Source organism: Vidua macroura, chromosome 13, assembly GCF_024509145.1.
Source record: "Vidua macroura isolate BioBank_ID:100142 chromosome 13, ASM2450914v1, whole genome shotgun sequence".
NCBI classification, from domain to species: Eukaryota; Metazoa; Chordata; class Aves; order Passeriformes; family Viduidae; genus Vidua; species Vidua macroura.
The window spans coordinates 17,941,932-17,960,357 of record NC_071583.1 but is presented as its reverse complement, the minus strand read 5'-3'; the positions used below and the strand labels follow the sequence as shown (position 1 = coordinate 17,960,357).

General features: G+C 41.9%; 1 protein-coding gene across 5 annotated transcripts in view; it reads right to left on the bottom strand.

Annotated features, from left to right (window-relative positions):
- Positions 1 to 18,426, bottom strand: part of ATP2B2 (ATPase plasma membrane Ca2+ transporting 2) — a 399,188-nt gene that overhangs the window by 258,642 nt on the left and 122,120 nt on the right. For all 5 annotated transcript variants that reach the window (XM_053989799.1, XM_053989800.1, XM_053989797.1 and 2 more), the window contains exon 3: positions 2,065 to 2,164. The gene's annotated coding sequence lies outside the window, so the exon portion shown is untranslated. The remainder of the gene's footprint in view (positions 1 to 2,064; positions 2,165 to 18,426) is intronic.

Below are 18,426 nucleotides of genomic sequence, written 5' to 3'. Positions count from 1 at the left end.
TGCCCACACAGTCATTATGACCATGTTTTCATTCTGCTCTATACTAAAAAAATATAGGCACCCGCTAGAACATTTTGATAGAAGTTGGGTTAGTTTTAGCTGAAAGAGCCCACCAAACATTTACATGGAGGTGAGAACCATAGGTACACACATGACCTGAGTGGAAATCCATCTGGAAATCAGCAGTGGAAAAAGAGAGCAAAGCTTTGAGTAATTTCTCTCGACATTTACATTACATGGTATTTTGAATGCATGAAATCTGTGACGTGCCGCTTTGTGTAATATTATTTTTATCAACTTCCTAACACACCAGTTGTTGTTTTAGGTTTTTCAATATACAATATAGAAAAACTAATCTAAAACAAGTTTGTGCAGTATTCTGCATAGCAGCTACCCAGAACTCAGAGCTCTAATCTATGGAGAGCCTCCTTCATTACCCACAGAAAATCAGCAAAGCCTTTTAATCTGAATTATTAATTTCTTTGTGCTTCTCCTATGGAGCTTTAAGTCTGCTCCACACACATCATTGGAGGGGGAGAGTTCTGTGAGCAGACACCCAAAGCAACAGGGGTGCTCTTGTTATCTTTCTGTTTCCCATGCTTACTTGTTGAAAAAAGAGTGTGATTCTCACTCCTCCCTAATAACTCGCTAATAATCTCAATATTTTTGGAATATATTTATTGTCGTCATAAAGCAAATTTGCTCAGGCATCTCCTTGCAATCATAAAAATGAATACTAAGCTTATACTTCACGCTACAAAGTTCTATTTCACAGTTAATACTTACTAATTTTTCTTCATTGGTTCTACAATTTCATAAGCCCAAAACTTACTTGCTAGTGAGTGCTATTTTCCCTTTTTTTCTCTAACAGTTTGACTATTAGACCTCATTTTCCCTTCTTGGTTAATGAACCTTCAGCAACAAGAGAGGTAACAAATGAAAATACAGATTGTACCTGCATTGTATCACCACTTGCTATTCAAGAGAAAATTCAGAATAAATACCAGCTTGTACAAAACAGTGGACTTTTTATACAATCAGTGGCAGTTGGGCAATGCCATTTTCACAAGATTATGAAGTTCAGCCAACCCAGCCTGCCTGGCTTTCAGTGCAGTTATAACTAAAGAAAAGCTTGAGATATTTGGAGCTGCCCCATACCTCATAGCACAGGCTGGATTCCTGCTCATCTAAGTGGCACATCCTGTAAATGTATGGCTTCCAAAATTTAACAATTAAACCCCCCACCACCTGGTTACAGAAATTAAAGTCTCATCATGGCTAAGGCAGAGCATTTTCACACAAGTGAAAAGGGATAAATTAGATTCACACCGCACCAAACACGATGACAAATGTATCAGCACTCCACCTGGATCTAGTAATTTTATTAAGTTAAGCTTATAAAACATAGCTCATGATATAGACCAAAAAAATAATTAATCCATGCACTATTACTGCTGGAACTTTCATTTCTGCACCCCCACACTTGTATTCCAGACTGTAACTGATACTTTACCTGAGAAATTCTAGTTTGAGTAAATGTGAGGCTTTGCCTTATGAAGAACAAATTTATAATTGTGGAAAAAAACCCTGTCTACATCAAGCACAGAAGAAGCAGCATTTAGTCCAAAACCCCAGGGTCTGGGGGCTGTGGGAGAATGCAGAACTCTGCCAGAGGTACCTGTCTGCAGAGGAGCCAACTCCTCCTGCACCACTTCCGTGCTGGGATTCAGCATCTCCTCACACAACCCACCAGCAGTGCACTCAAAACAGGTTTGTCACATTCCCTGATCCCACATGTCACATAACACAACATAAAGAGACAGCAGATTGATCTTCCTAGCCGAGGGAATCTCTCCTTAAACAATGTAAAACCATCACTCGGTGGAAAAAACCTCTGGCAAAGTGAATAGAGCACGTCTGGGTCCTTGGCTGGAATCACCAAGACAAAATTCAAGATTGTCTTTACCAATAAAAGTCAATTCCTCAAGAATTTTCTGGAATTTCTGTGAGGTTACAACAGTAGATTTTTAATTTGAGGGAGCAAAAGAAAAAGAAGCAACTTACAGTTGTCTTGTAAAAACGAGCAAGTGCCTCATGAACAGGGTTCTGAGTCACATAACCAGCTGGGTCTTCTCGTGTTGGCTAATCAATCTTGATTTCAAAACTGGAAGAAAGAAAGAAGATAATTAGACTTGACAAACCCCAGAGAATTAAGCAAATTAATAGAACAAACAAGGATTGATCTAAAGGATGCCCCACAGGAGAAACAGATCCAAGAGCAAACATCCAGTGTCATAAATAGTTAGGGACATTTTGCAGTAAAATCAAGTGATTAAAAAGTTCCAACTCTGTGACCAAAGATGTGAATTAAAAGCTTGAAAACACAGTCCCAATGATATCTCTTCTTACCCATTTATCAGATCTGTAGCCCTCTGGCCTCTCATATTTGTAAATAAATGTGATTTTTAATGTTTTTGGAGACTGAAAGCTCCATGTATGTTGTGTCTGTGTGAGAGGGAAAGGCCAGCAGAGAGGGCAGGAGCAGAGGGGTGACATTCCTCTGGTTTTCCTTGCATGACATAAGGACTTGGAAGGGAATAATTGAGAGGTCTTAAGGTCAGCACAGAGATGTCATGGTGAATAAGTGACATTCTGGTTGGTTTCATAAGAGATGCTCAGGAGGGAGCAGGGAATGACAGGCAATGAGAGGCCCTCCTTGGACAGGATGTGGGAACACAGCCCCACTACACCGTAAGGACAGACAAAAAGAAATCCATTTTTCATGTTTTGGTACTAAAAGGGAATTGTGGTGCTCCAGCACGATGCCATGTCTGACCAAGCACAGAATTACATTTGGTTCCTCTGCTGTCACACCACAGCAGCTGGCAGAGCCAGAGGGGACACTCCTGGGAGAACAAACATCCACTTCTGACTTGTAAGTTCCAGCTAATGATCAATTCATCACACCCCTCAGTAAATCATGCTTGGATTCAGCTTGCAAAAACTGGATTGTTTCAGGCCTTTGAACACCATGTGAAAACATCTTTCATTATAAATGAGGATTTCCCTGCAGACACCAGGAGGACCACGTCTGCTTCATCTAGGATTAGCATAAAGGAGTGAGCTTCCCTTTCTCCTGCCACTGAGTGTCAGCTCTGCCACTTTGGCACATCATGGGCTTTATTCAGTATCCACCTTGTGCCCAAATGAACATTTAAACTATCCAAACACATTTAAGTTCCATATTGCTGGCATTTGTAGGACTTGTTTGAGGTATAGCAACATCCCTTAAATATTCTTACTCAAACTTTGGTCAGTTCAGTTTGTATAATTTATCTGGGACTTCCAGGACGTGGACACCATTCCTTTGTAAACCACATTTCAAATGTATTGTGAAGGTTAATGCAGTGCTCCAGGACCACAGAACATCCCCAGACTTCCTCTGACCTCACGTCTGTGGAAATCAGGGGGAGCTGGGGGATGGAAAGTTGCAGCAGCCCAGGGGAGAAGCACTCAGAGGTGCTGGTGGGTGAGAGGCTGGACATGCCCCAGCCATGCCTGGGACCCCAAATCCCCTGCCCTGAGCCCAGCGAGGGCAGCAGGGGAGGGGATTCCACCTGCAGAGCTGCCCCAGCCTGGCCAGCACAGGAGGGACCTGGAGCTGCTGCAGAGAGCCCAGAGGAGCTCCAGGAGGAGCAGAGGATGGAGCAGCTCTGCTGGCAGGAAAGGCTGGCACAGCTGGCATTGCTCACCTGGGCAGGAGAAGCTTTGGGCTGAGCTCAGGGTGGCCTTGCAGGGCCTGGAGGGGCTGCAGGAAAGATGGAGAGAGATGATTTACAAGTGCCAGGACACGGGGAACGGCTTCACACTGGCAGGGCAGGTTAGATGGGACATTAGGAAAAAAATTCTTCCCAGTGAGGCTGCTGAGGCCCTGGCACAGGTGCCCAGAGCAGCTGTGGCTGCCCCTGGATCCTTGGCAGTGCCCAAGGCCAGGCTGGACAGGGCTTGGAGCAGCCTGGGACAGTGGAAGGGGTTCCTGCCCATGGCAGGGGTGGTGTGGGATGATCTTTAAGGTCCCTTCCAACCCAATCCAGGGTCTGATGTGACTCTGTGATATTTAATGCCGAGGTATGCACAGCCTTGCACTGCCCCAGTGCAGGCACTGACAGTGGAGGAAGAACACCCTGAACCTGCCTGCTAAAAACAGGAACCTTTGTAGGATCCAGTCTGAAATTCCAGCCTCAAGACCTTGTCTACCAAAGAAAATATGACTTTTGGGACAGGTTTCTCACCAGATATTTCTAACCAAATATTTATTATCAGGCTGTACCACCAGGTGGCAAGATTGCAAAATAAAGGAATTTTTTAAATTGTTCCTATGACCCATTCAGTCAGGGGTGCTTCAAGGACCCCTGGCTGGGTCATGGTGATTGTTTTGGGAGGACTTGGGCAAGTATTTAACATGTACCCACATGGGTCTGTAGAATAAACTACTTTAACTTTCCTCTGTCACTCCTCATGTAGTCAATAGTCAAATGCAACACGAGACTCCCAGCACATGAAAAAGGAAATTGTGGCCACCAGCTGCACTTCTTTGAAGAACTTGGTTTTCCCATTGTTTTCATCCTGCTCCCTCTTTCTCTGATAACCAGTTTAACCTTTTCAAAAGAGCCTAAAACCTGACATGACTGCAGAGAACCACATAATAAGTGGGAATACAGCTGAAAAAGATTAATAAAATTGCTTTGCAAAGGGAGAGTAAAGACTTTACATAGAGTGTACTTACAGTCATTTGGGTAATTTTATCCCCATATATTTTCATTTCTCGGGTTATATCTCAATTATCCATAAACCAAGACACAGCTCTAAGTTCTACACTAAAGGTGTGCGTGGACACATGAGCTCAGTTTTAAGGGCTGAATTTTATAATATGTTCATTTAATTCAAAATTTAGGGAAAATATAAATCTCCAGTACCAATTTGGGAAACTCCCTCTCTAATGCCTCGCCTAGATCACAAAGGACACCATGTGAGCACCCACTCCACATTATGTGATTTATTTATATCTATACACACAGATATATGGCTAAACAACAGGATATAAAATATTAGTAAAGCTAATGCTGGTAACCAGACCAAGCTGGTGAGAAACTCTACCTGACCCTGAGATATGGAACACAAAAGAAACAATGATTCCAGAAATAGTTTAGGGACTTTTTCCTTCCATTTGTAGTGTTGCACCTGCTCCATAACACACAGCTACACTTCACAGATGCTTAAAATATTGTCATTATCCCTGGAGCTAGAAGAAATTAGGTAGGTGTAAAATAATCAGAATGTCAAGCACATTAAATGTCAAGCATAAATAAGAACCAAAATTGGAATCTCTCAAAGATGCTGGTACTCCCACAGTTGGGCAAAAAGTGTTAACTTCAATAGCTGCCACCATTTGGGACTTGTATTATTATACAAACCACAAAATTCTCTGCCTTAATGGCATCAGCTTGAAAGAGATTTGGCATTAGAAAGTAGAAGTAAATGGTATCCAAAACATCAAGGAAACTTCCTGCCCCAAAATAGATTTTTATTTGAGACTCTTCAATTCAAACATTCCTGGGTATTGAAATTAAAAAGAGAAATAAAAAATCCAAAAGGCTTTGCAGGAGAAGGGACAGATGAGTAATACAGAGCCTGTGTTACATGAGATGGCACCAAAAATATAAACTGCAAAATAAACTGCCAAGTTATGTTCCTTCAACCAATAAAAGAAAATAACTTGTTCAATCAACTTTTAATTCCATAATCCAATCATCGTGAAAATTAAAATCAAGCACTCTTTCTCCAGTGAATATGTACTAACTAAATATTTTAAAGTGAAGATACCTAAAAACTAAATTAGATTGGAAATTCCTTCAAGAGAGATTTGCTTTCATCTAAGTTCATACCATCCCAGCATAAGTCAAGTCCAGAAATCTAAACTGTAGTTAACTAAAATTTAAGCTAGAAAAAAAATTAAAATTCACAAAGCACATTATGCCATGCTTAGAGAGTAACACCTATTCTGCAATGGCCAGTGAAATCCACACAAGTGTTCTGGGTTTTTTTTCCTGGAATCAACATCTCCTTTTCTTTCCACATTACCTACTTGACTTTCTATTTGAACCGCACAACCAAAGCAGTTTTACAGGAGATTCAGAGCTTGGGAATGGCTTTGCTTTGAGGGCTTCAGCTGAGAAATTCCCTGGAGAAAGTCTGTGGCCCTGGAGAAGCCATGACCCCATCACAGAGATGTTCCCATGGCCAGAACAGCCACAAAACACAGAGTATTTAAATGCTCACGTGGAAGAGTTTCACACTCTTGGACAGAGGCAGGATGGAAACTTTTCTCATCTCTGCTCATCCTTTTAGCCATGGGGCAAGAGCTCTTCTCTTTCTGGGAAGAGCTGGAACAGAATCAGTGGACTGACGAGTGGATCAAGAAGATCAAGAGGTCAGCAGAACATTTGGCCTCAGGCAGAGGAATCAGCCCAGGGGAGCAACGACATTGCTCTGATTTGGAGCAAGAGAGCATCAAGGTTAAAACACCTCCAGAGAGCCGTGCTCCTGAGGAGGGAAAACATCCCAGGGAGCTGAGCTTTAAAACTCCAATCTTCCTGTAAAGCTCCAGACGCCCCACACACGTCATACCTCTACCAGTAAGTGCTGCGCTGTGCTTTGGACTTCTGGAGCCTGAGAGAAAACACTCAAACTCACAAACGTACCCAATTTTACAATGAACTGATAGAATTAGGGCAAGACAGATTTACTCCCCTGCTTTAAGGAATAAAGGCTCTCTGCACTGTTTAGGACTTGCTAACGTGCAGTGCTGGGATTACCACGCCAGCTTAAGCCTCTGCTTCAAATCCCAAACTAACTAGAAAATACAAAGGTATTAATAACTGGAGTTTAAGTGACATTAAAGGCTTTGTTGGCTTTCTTCTTTGCCTTATTAAATAGTAAGAAAATAGAAAAAACCATCCAAAATTTTATAAATAAAATGAGGCAGTGCCATATAGGAGAGCACTCTTCCTTAAGGTCTTCATGAAAATAACATCTTTTCTTCCTAGAGAGTACTGTGATCCAGCCACAGACTCAGGCAACTGAAGTACATGTTCACATTTAAAAAAAAATAATAAAATCAAATCCTCTTCTTGTTCAAGAACACTCTCTAAAGCACTTACTCTATAAAAAGAAATCTGAGAGAGTACATACACCTGATTCATTTCAGGAGTCAAACAAAAATAACAAGAGTGCCACCTATCCTTCATTAGGAATAACAGAACTTCCTGTGGACTGACCTTGCTGCTAAAAACCCTGCACAACAGCTAAGACAGCTAAGAACATATAAAATTCTCCATCTGGGCAGAAACTTGTGGGGAAAAATGCAAAGGAGTGTTGCATGGAAAAGCAGGATTAAAACGAAATACAGGAGGAGGAGGAGGACTCGGGAAAAATAAATCTGTTAGGTATCAAAAGTATAAAATCCAAAAGATTAAACCTAGGAAAACTCAAGATGTTTTAAAGCTTGAGGCCACATTTGGGCCTTCAGTAACGACTTTATGAAAGTAAGTTTGTGTGTAACATGCAAGGAGCAAACTTGGTCTAGAGGAAGCTGCTGTACAGAGGCAGCAGCTGCCACTGAACAGGAGACAGGGAATGTTTATCCACTGCAGACAACTGGAGCAGCAGAGAGAGGTGGGAGGGTCATTATTTTCTCTTTTTTTAAGTTACAGCAGATATAGAAGTATTATACACTATATTATATAGTAATATATTCTAAATATTGCTCATACAGATGAGCAATCCCAGCACCTATACCAGGAAAATAAAAAGAACTAGTGATAAACACATACATATATTTATTATATAAAATAAATATAAATAATTATTTCTATAAATATAAATCATATATTTATAGAAATATAGATATATATTTAGAAATTATTTTGTATGTGTTAATATTTTATTTAATTATATCTTTATATATAAATATTATATATATTTATAAATATATGTATAAATAAATATATGTTTAGGCATTCTAGATAAATCTATTTTATTAATAAAAAAGGAGAAAAGTTTTCCTTTTTGGTAAAGGGAAATCATGGCTCACAGCCTGCTACATGTGATGAGGGAAAATCCATATATGTGCATCTATTAAAATCCAATAGATATTTGTAGGCTTTCCAAACTGCCTCCCACAAAGGGAGTCACATGAAAACTAAGCCACTATGAGATAATACAGAAGGCCTTTGCTTTTCAGAAAAAATCTGGTGCCAATATGAGGACCAGACAACATGGTGTGACAATATGGTGTCCCTGCAGCGGACACCACAGAGCTCTCCAGGGAATGGGACATGGAAAAGGGACCAGCAGCAGAGCCAAGGGAAGGGGCAAAGTTCCTCCTGTACAGTGAGGAGGGGCAGCCGTGGAGAAGAGTGAAAAGACCTTTCCAGCTGCAGCTGGACATTAAGGCAGGAGATGAAGCTCAACACCAGTCCCCACACTACAATAAACACCTGAAAAAACAAGCCCTACATTTACTGCTCAAACAGGGGAGCTCTGAGCTGATCCCCTCCGCAGAGAAGTGAGGCTAGGATAAAACAGTGACATAAAACATGGCCTGACATGGGACAACATCCCTCCCATTTTCACACAACCACGCAGGGCAAAAAAGAGTCAAATATTTGTCACCTCTCCTATGGAGACAGCCTGGAGAAGGCTCCAGGGAGACTTCAGAGCCACTTCCACTGCCTAAAAAGGGGCTCCAGGAGAGCTGGAGAGCGACTGAGGACAAGAGGGAATGGCTGCAAATCGACAGAGGGCAAAGTTAAATTGGATATTGGGAAGGAATTCCTGGTATGAGGGTGCTGAGGCCCTGGCACAGGGTGCCCAGAGCAGCTGTGGCTGCCCCTGGATCCCTGGCAGTGCCCAAGGCCAGGCTGGAGGGGGCTTGGAGCACCTTGGGATGGTGGATGGTGCAGTGAGATGATCTTTAAGGTCCCTCCCGACCCCAACCATTCTTAATCCACAATCCACTGCCTGTAGGTTGGTCAGAAATCTCTTGATGATGAAGCGGTATTTTTCAAATCAAGTGGACAGCCAATGCTGACAGCTAAACAATCTTCTGCACTAAATTTCCCAGGAAACTGAGGTGTGAGACACCAAGCCCCAGGAAGCATTGCTTGCCAAGCAGATCTTCCTCGGAGACATGATTTACAGGATAAACAAAATGCAGTGTTGTGTTGGAAAGTAATGGAGGTTACCTCAAACCTGTCAAAATTCACAACTTCAACCTCCCCTAAAGTATTGCAACTGCTTTACCGTAGGAAAAAGGTGGGAAAGAGTCCAAATGAGTACTGCAACCTCTCCAAAGAACACAATGTGAACTCAAATAAAGATCATTCCATCAAGTTCCCCAGCAGAAGCTCCACAGTGAGAAATCCTTATGGATTGATTTACACATAAAACAGCGAATGATGGTTTATCTATTGAGGGAGCTTTGCTCCAGTGGTTTATATAATACCAGTCCTAAGTATAATTACAGCTATATAATCAATCAGGGACTGCATGTTATTTTACTCTCATACAGCTCTGTTTGGAATCACATGCAAGACATTTAAAATTGTAATCTAGTTACAGCTTAACAAAATCTGCTGTATGGTCTCATCAGAGAAGTTTCAGAAGGATGCTATTAATAAGTATTGAGACAAATACAAAGAATGGCAAAAAAGCAGAAGTGTGAAAAATATTTCCCATTTACATGTGCATATGGTTTCACTCAAAACAAATTTTCTTGCAAGAAACATGTTTATATAACAATATTAAGTTGTTACATTACCAAACTGGCTGTAAGTTTATAATGGGGCCATTTTGATTTAGGCACCGTAAAAATTTCAGCTGGAAGGCAAAAGTTTCAAATGTATATGGAAATAATGGAAGTAAAGTCCTGGAGGAAAACTATTTGAGAGAAAAATGATGAAGACAAAAGAAACAAAGCATTGTTTCTGAGCTCCTAACGGATGCCAAAAGCCCAAGGAAAGAGGAGGGAGATTGGGATTCGGCCTCTACCTCACACAAAGATATTTAAGACAGTTCAATTAATTGCTGCCAGTGCAGTTAATCTTAAACTCTTTCTGCAAACTTTCAGTTTTAAGTGGCTTTAAGAAGCCCATCAAGCAGCAGGGGCCACCTGCCCCCAGGCATTGTTTGAGCACCCAAGTCCTTGTCAACCTTACCAAAGCATTATTTGAGTAGCCAGCTGCAACAGGATTTTTAAGCAATTTTTAATCCAGCTCCATGCTTGGATTAAATAAACAATTTGTATAGAAGATTCTGTTGTAAATGTCAATTTTTTTTCTTGGCATTTACTTGCTTTTGGGATCTGGATTAGCCTTCATGCTCGGCAGGACTGATGCGGAACTGATTCGTGATAATGCTAAAAACGTAATAATGCAGGAATTTCTACGTGTGAGCATTAACAGGTGAGACTCACCCAAGGAAATGACCCAAACTCTGTGAGTTTAACACTTCTCACTGCACCAAAGGAGAGACCAACACAGGCCTGGTATGAGTCTCCCCATCCTGTGAAAGTTGGGAGTTACTTCTGATGGAGGAACAAATCTCCCACAGCGGGCAGGACACAGCTGGGCTGGTTGGGTGGGGAGCCCTGGCACAGGTGCCCAGAGCAGCTGTGACTGCCCCCAGATCCCTGGCAGTGTCCAAGGCCAGGTTGGATGGGGCTTGGAGGACCCTGGGATGGTGAAAGGTGTTGTTGCCCATGGATGGGGTGGGACTGGGTGAGCTTTAATGTCCCTCCTGAGCCAAGGAAGTTCAGGGGTTTTAAAAGGCACTTCCCTGCTTGCTCAGGTAAACCCCAGAACCATGTGCACATGCTGGTGTTTAAAGCCCTGCCCTGAGGGGCTAACCCAGCTTTGTACCAGTGTAATTCTGCAGTTTATGGCAATTAAGGAAGGAGCAGGTGGGAAAATGAGACAATGGCTCAGTAGCAGGAATGTTCTTGGAGCTGTGGATTGGAGGAAGCACAATGGCACACCCACGCTGCTCAGGGCAGAGTGACACTTGTCTTTGGGGAGGCAGGGATGCTGAAAGAAAAGTAAAAGAGAGAAAACTCTTCACGAGGAAAAGCTGATGCGCGAACCCTCCCAGCAGGTGTTCAGTGGTGGGAGAAAGACAGGTGCTCTCAGCATTGTCCTCTACCACGGCTAAATTAGATTGCAAGAGTACTTTTCATTGTTTTCAGAGATCGAGGGGATAAATATGAAACCAGTGTAACAACTTGTTACTCTGGGAAACAAAAGGGGTGCATTTGTCAGCAGCTATACATGTACACATTATCATTTCAGAAGTGACACATTAAATATGGATTATTATGCTGGGAAGGAGCAGCACCATCCTGCAGCACCATCCATATTGAAGCCTTGCAGGAGGGCGTCTGAGTAACTGCAATCAAAAAAACATAAGGAAAAGTCCAAACCCATTATATTCAGTATTTATACTTGTTTATGACATTAAATATTTACTCTTTGCTCTCTGGTTTGAAAATATCAGATGCAACGCTTTTCGCTTCTTATCTAGCAAATACATAAGAATAAAAATAGTTAAGCTAAATCCCTCAATAGCACCCAGAGCAGCTAAAGAGAGGACAGACTCTCCATATATAAAAGAAGAAGCAGGCACTGAGTTCAAAATTCCTCATCTCCCTCCAACTCCAGTCAAGTGAACTGAAAAGGCCACTGGGAGGAGGGAGTCCCACACGAGCTGATTCACTCTGTGGATTGCAGGAAGTGTTTGACACCATTTCCCTGGAAAAGCAGGGCACTCTCCCAGCCCTGAGCAGCAGCATCCTCCCAAAGAGCCAAGAGCTCTCTCATCCTCACATAGTCCAGAGTCACCGTGGTTGTGGTGCTTTTCCAGACTTTGTCACCGTGGGTGTCTAAAGCAGCACATCCAGGGCACTGCAGCACCAGCAGCGTGTGAATAAATGTGATAGATGAGTTGAAAAGGTTCTCTGCAAAGCTTCCTTGAGACCAAGGCAGTTTTCATTGTCTCCTCCCTCTTTGCAGCCATTTCTGTGTGCTCTGCAACTCTGCAACCCTTCTTTCCCTCACACAATTTCCCAAAGTCACCAATAAAGCACAAACTGCTCAGTGAGCTGCTGCAGAGTGCTGAATGATGGCCTTGCACAAAGCTCATCAGCCTGACTTGGATATTGCAATCACCAATAATAATTTAGATATTTCATGCAAAATGCCATCATATTCCCCTCTCAGAATTACCAACCTTCAAAATCTCCTTCCTAAGCCCATCTGAATCAGTTAGAAATAATGGGTTCATTCCTTTCCAATTAATTCAACCTGGCTTAGGAAAAAAACCACAAATTTTATTTGTCTCTGAAACAGTGGCAGTTCCAGATTTCTAGTACTTGAAAGAGTCTCTGTACAAGTAATGATATCTGCCCAAATGTCTATTCCTTTAAAATTAGCACCTAAAATTAAAAAAAACCATCTTCCATATCCTACAGGATTTCCTTATCTGCTTAACTCCTCAAGGGTTTGCTGTAAATGAGGTGAAGAAATCTAATAATGGGGCATATGAAAAAATAACCCTCCTGACCTTGTTCCAGGAGGAAAAGGTTTTTAAAAGGTACATGCAAGGTACAAAAAGGCAGACAGAGAGCAGCAGCAGCGGTGTGTCAGTTCTCCCAGGCAGGACACAGCTCTGCCTGAAGGGAGCAGACAGGAAGATCCCCAAACCATCAGGTTAAGTTTATCCCCAGCTGGCACATGGAACATCCACTTGGTACAGCAAAACCAGTCAGAAGCAGGCTGTGGCTTTGCCCTCTCCCTTCCAGCTTGCTGGGAAGCTGCAGCTGCCTGGCCAGCTCTGTCCTGTGGTTATCAGCTCAGCATGGCTGGAGAGCAGGGGGAACACAGACACCAGCTCCAGGTGGTACAAACTGGGGTTCCCTGCCTTCTCCAGGGTGTCCATCCCCGTCACACAGCAGGGGGATATTGAGTCTCTCGCAGGCAATTCCAACAGGAACTCGCTCCTAATTCTTGAAGCAATCCCATTTTTTTACAGAGGAAGTTTTGACTGGAGTTGTCAGGCCTACATTTCTCTGCAAAGGATTTATAGCTGGGAAGAAAAGACAGGAAGGTCATGAAGAAATTCTTCTCTGGTGAAGGTACCCAGACACCAAGGAGTCATCTGGGAAGCAGAGAAAACTGAAATTAAATTGAATTTTTTCCCTGTGAGGGTGGAGAGGCTGTGGCACAGGGTGCCCAGAGAAGCTGTGGCTGCCCCTGGATCCCTGGAAGTGTCCAAGGCTATATTGGACAGGGCTTGAAGCAACCTTGGATGGTGGAAGGTGTCCCTGCCCCATTCTAGCATTCTAGATACTCTATATATTGATTCTATAAACTCCCCTCTCGAGCAGGAACATCTCAATGCCAAGATCTGCCCTAGGAACAAAAATTCTGTTCAGTAGAAACCTTCTCTCATCACCATTTATTGTCCTTAACTCCATTCTGCTCTCAAAGTTTGGACCTACAGAAGATGGATTTCACATAAGAGTGAAAGCTGGAATAGAAATAGCCCTTTGTAAATGATGGCTCTGCATTACACCCTGAAAATTCTTCTTGGAAAATGACAGACAGCTCCAGCTATGGTCTGAGGCATTGGATGGATTGTGTGAATGCTGCCAAAGTGCAGAGAACTCAAAAGGTCAGGACAAAGACCTAGCAGGATGACAAGGAGGCAATCACATTACTCGTCAATTTTCAACAAAATGAGAATTTCTAAAGTACATATAATGCATTATTAATTTTCAACTTAAAGATTATGCAAATACTCAGGAAAACAGGTCTAGTAAAAAAATCACTTTGCTTTTCAGACCATTAAAGCAACCAAACACTGGAGTCCTCTTTCACTGCTGCCCCCAAGGAGCCCTGGGCTCAGCTTTGCTGGCAGAGCTGTGTGGATTTAGTCCTCACTGATTAAACCCTGCTCAGCCAAATGCAGCCCAACAGCCTCGTGCTGGCAGCTCTGACCATCCAGAACCACGAGTCAGGCTCTGTCCTAACCCTGACACTCACCTGAACAGCAACCTAAAACATTCATCATTTTATTCAGAAGATTGTCTTAAAATCACTGTTAAACTCACTTCATGCAAGGATTATTTTTAATGTGCTCCTAATTTTCCCTTATCAAGGTCCTAGAGAATGATTTCAAACAATTGTACAAATAGAAGCATAGCTTATTTAAAACCAGAACAAAATTGACAAAGCATTCCCATCTAATTGCAAGTGGCTGGAATAACCATCATGGAAAGAAAGCAAGGCTTGGTTTGCTTATCAGGAAATAAAGCAACTCACCAAACATCTGAAAACACAAAAATGTGTTGGGAATGATGCAAAAAAAAATTATCTAAATTGAAAAATAATGGCTTGTCTGAATTTTATTTTCTTTGCATCTTTTAAAAGAAGATTCAGACAGCTCTGCACTCACACTGAATCTAAATATAATTGCAGTAGATCATGATGGTTCTCAGAGCAGAGATGACATATCAGTGGCAGGCAGACCCTGATGAGGATTAGGATAATGGGGAAGAGCAGAGCTCTCCCCTGCACAGCATTTTTCATGCACACTCTACATGCCCACAATCAAACACCACAGTCACCTTGCTGAATAATGAATAGCAAAATGAAAAGAAAATTAAGGAGCAGCAAGCAAAGGAGAGAAGATTCAAGCTGACATTTGCAATGAGGGGAAGTCACCGAGAGGTTCCCAGTGGCTGCTCCAGATGGCTGCAGCTATTTTGGCCAGACTACCTGGCCAGGACAGAGCTGCAGTGAGGTAAGCACAAGGGGACAGGAAGAAGGAAAGGAACAAAGGGGAAAAAAAAACAAGCACTGGAAAAGAGATTTGGAGCCTGCAGGCCACCTAATTCTGGAGCTTGCGAATAAGAGAAAGTTACAAAATAAAATAGGAACTCACAGTGACCATTTAGGAAAAGGAAACCAATTACCACTTGGGATTAGACAGAAATTTCTTTTGGCCACTGTATGGATTCATTATCTCTCCCATGCCTGGCTTTCTATAAACATAATTAAATTGACATTTCTTATGAGTAAATCTTACATGTGCTTTAGGCCACATATAGCATCTTGCCATCTAATTGTATTTTTCATCTGTACTTTCCCCCATCGACCTCCCTTATAGAAGTGGGAAGAAAGGAAAAGCCTTTCTGTATAGATTCATCTTTTTTTTTGGTTGTTTGCCTTAAGGTCCAATGCATATTCTAGCTGTCAAAAGTGATTTCCCTGCTCACTGAGCAAATATTCTCAACACAGATTTTCTTTTTTATTTCCTACTATTAAACAATGATTTTACAGACACAGGTAATAGAAATGCAGGCAGGTCAGAGTGCATCAAAGATTTATCTCTGGGCAGGAAGTCAAGTTTCATTAAATATAAAAATGAAGTTTATGTACGTGGAACACAGGGTTGCTGCGAGTTGGCTTTGGGACATAGGTGACAAAGTTGCAGCAAAATTATGAAAAACATAACAAAAGCCAGTAGGAACCTCACGTGACCCCAGTGTGTTCCCTACTGGATGGTTAGTCAATATTCCACTTCTAGAAGACTGTTTTAAACAATATATTAAACAATATATCAAAATATATTTAAAGATCTGAAACTGGATTAAGTCTTAAGTCCTGATGCCTGATAAAACCAAATCTTTTGTATTCTCTAGCACTGGGCATAAGATGAGAAATAAACCACAAAGTAAAAAAAAATGTCAAGCAAGTGTAGAAGTGGTGTGTATGAAAATGTAAAAAGGTAAAATGTAAATGTAAAAAATGTAAAGCAAGTGCAGAAGTGGTGTGAATCAGGTGTGTGTCTGATAGGAAGGTGTGAGCTGTGTGCCAGTGCAGAAGGGAGCCCAGGGCAGAGCTGCCAGCCAGACCCAGGGATTTGTCTCCCCAGTGCCCAACTCAGTCTCAGAAGGCTTTCCAATCTCAAACTCAAGGCTTTCCCCAGGGCTGTATTTAGGGGCCTGAGTGGAAATGATGCCAGGGTTCTCACAAACCTGCTGGAGCCCAAACACAGCCTGGCATAAAAAAGGGGTAAAGCCTTGGGTAGCTCCTGCCAGAGCAGCTGATGTCCTGCTAAGAGGTCTCCTGGTGAGCAGGCTGATGGTGGAACAGCATTTACAGAGCTGAAAACCCAGCACATCAGAGTTTTAAATTATCAAAGCAGATAACAAGGAGCAGAGGATTACTGCAGAGGCGAAACTGAGCTGGAGGATATTCCTGTAAATGCAGCCAGGAGAAGCACAGTCACGTTTTCATTTAGGAATTCAGACACCCGTGGCCTTCAGTAGTTCTTAGGAACCCAATACTGGATACTGGAGGTATTTAGGTCCAAATAAGCACTGATTACCACTTCAAAAAGTTCCTGTATTTCTTATTCTGAACACCAGGTATCAGCATCTGATGTAGCTGAACTCCATTATTGTCACTGTGAGGGGTCCCTGCTGCAAACCCCCCCCAAACTTGATGTATTTTACAAATGCTAAATGCACATGAAAGTTAATCAAGAGAGAGGTCCTTAGAAAATGTCTAAAGCTTCTTTAAAATCCTTGCAATGTCTGAACAGTTGTTTTGAGTGAACTGCTAAACAGAATTAAAATTCAAGCAAGATCAGATACCAGGAAAGATTATATTCCCTAAAAAGATCAGATAGAAAACTCTGAAATATTTCAGACAACCGTTTCTATGTTCATTAGGCACCATGACAAAACAATAAACCAGAATATGGAAAGCAAAGCATCAGGAGAGTTTAGGAAATTGAGGATGGAACAACATGAAGACAAACAACTTGTCAAGCAACAGACATTTCCCTCACGTGAAAAAACCTCCAAACTCCATGATGTCAAAAGACACCAATAAGTAGGAAATTGGGTGTTTGTTTAATGGATATAAGAGAAATGCAGGCAATACCATCCCATCACCAGGAAAATAATGGTCTAAATACAAGAACGAGGAAAGCACACACCAGACATGGATAATTCATGGCTGCTGCCAGTGTGTCAGAAATGTGAGTATAAAACCATGGCTTTCTGTTTCTTTAATTAATTAAGAATAATTAATCCATAAATAAAAGCCTGAGGGTTTTTTTGGTTTTTTTTTAATTAAGCCATGTCTTGGGGTTAAACAATTTTAAATAGAAAACAAAATAAAATTGGGTTTGTCAAAAGAATTGTAAGATATGTGTGTTAAAAAATGAAAAATAACAAGGCTTAATTTTTTCACTATTATCAGAAAACATGAAGTGGAAACTACAGAAGAAGAAAAAGTTGCTCAAAAGATTTATTAGGATTATTAAAGGAATCCAAATTTGTACAGAAAACAATCTTTTGCAATTAAAGTCCAGCGTGTAGTCTAGAGCCCATGGATAAGATAACAGAAGATCTGGAATAAGAAAAAGATATAGGAGAATACAAGACACGGTCCAAGCTTTCAATGCAAAAACAAGTAAACTTTTGATTTCCAATATTGTCAAGATTTTCTGATTATTAGGAAAGCTACAGACCTTCCATGGCTCTTGCTCCTGAGGACACACAGCTCTGCACTCTGCTGCAACAGCCCAAGAGCCCAAAGAAATTAAGTCAAGCTAAGTTAAAAGTTCAGCCAGACAGGAATGCCAGTAATGAGAAGGCACTGAGAAGGGACCATGAATGGAGAATGGTTACACAACAGAGAGGGGAAGAAATCAAGAAACCCCCTCTGTGAGTGGCTGAGCTAATGAAGCCTCGCTTGCTTCTCTGCTGTCTAATCGTATGCAAGATTAAAATGGAGCTTTCTTCCCAAATTAGTGATGTCTCAGGAGATCTTATTCCCCAGCAGCTCTTTGGTATTCAGCAGGGATCATCAGCTTTTTTCTTAGGGCTTTCTTTCCCCTCAGCCTGGTCATCTGCTTTCCCTGCTGGCAGGAGCTCCCTGTTTTCTGTCTCTACCTGCCTGCCAAATAGACTCACACTGGCCCAAGGACTCAAGAATTATTCAAGGTGGAGGGGGAAGGGATGAATGTTGAGACACACCAAGAGATTTGGTCTGAATGTTTCCAAGGGGAGCTGCTGCCAAATCTTTGCAGCTCCTCCTCAGTCACTTCAGCTCCTCACTTTGCATTTTCCCCTCTCCTACCCCCACTCAGAAGCACCAAGTCAGGAGAAGGAATCTGGGTTTTGGGGAATGAATCACCTTCTCAACACTTCTCTTCATGAGACTCTTTCCTCTTTGGAAACTCAGCAAGAAATCATACATATGCAACAGAAAACCCAACAAAGTCGATTTGTTTTAA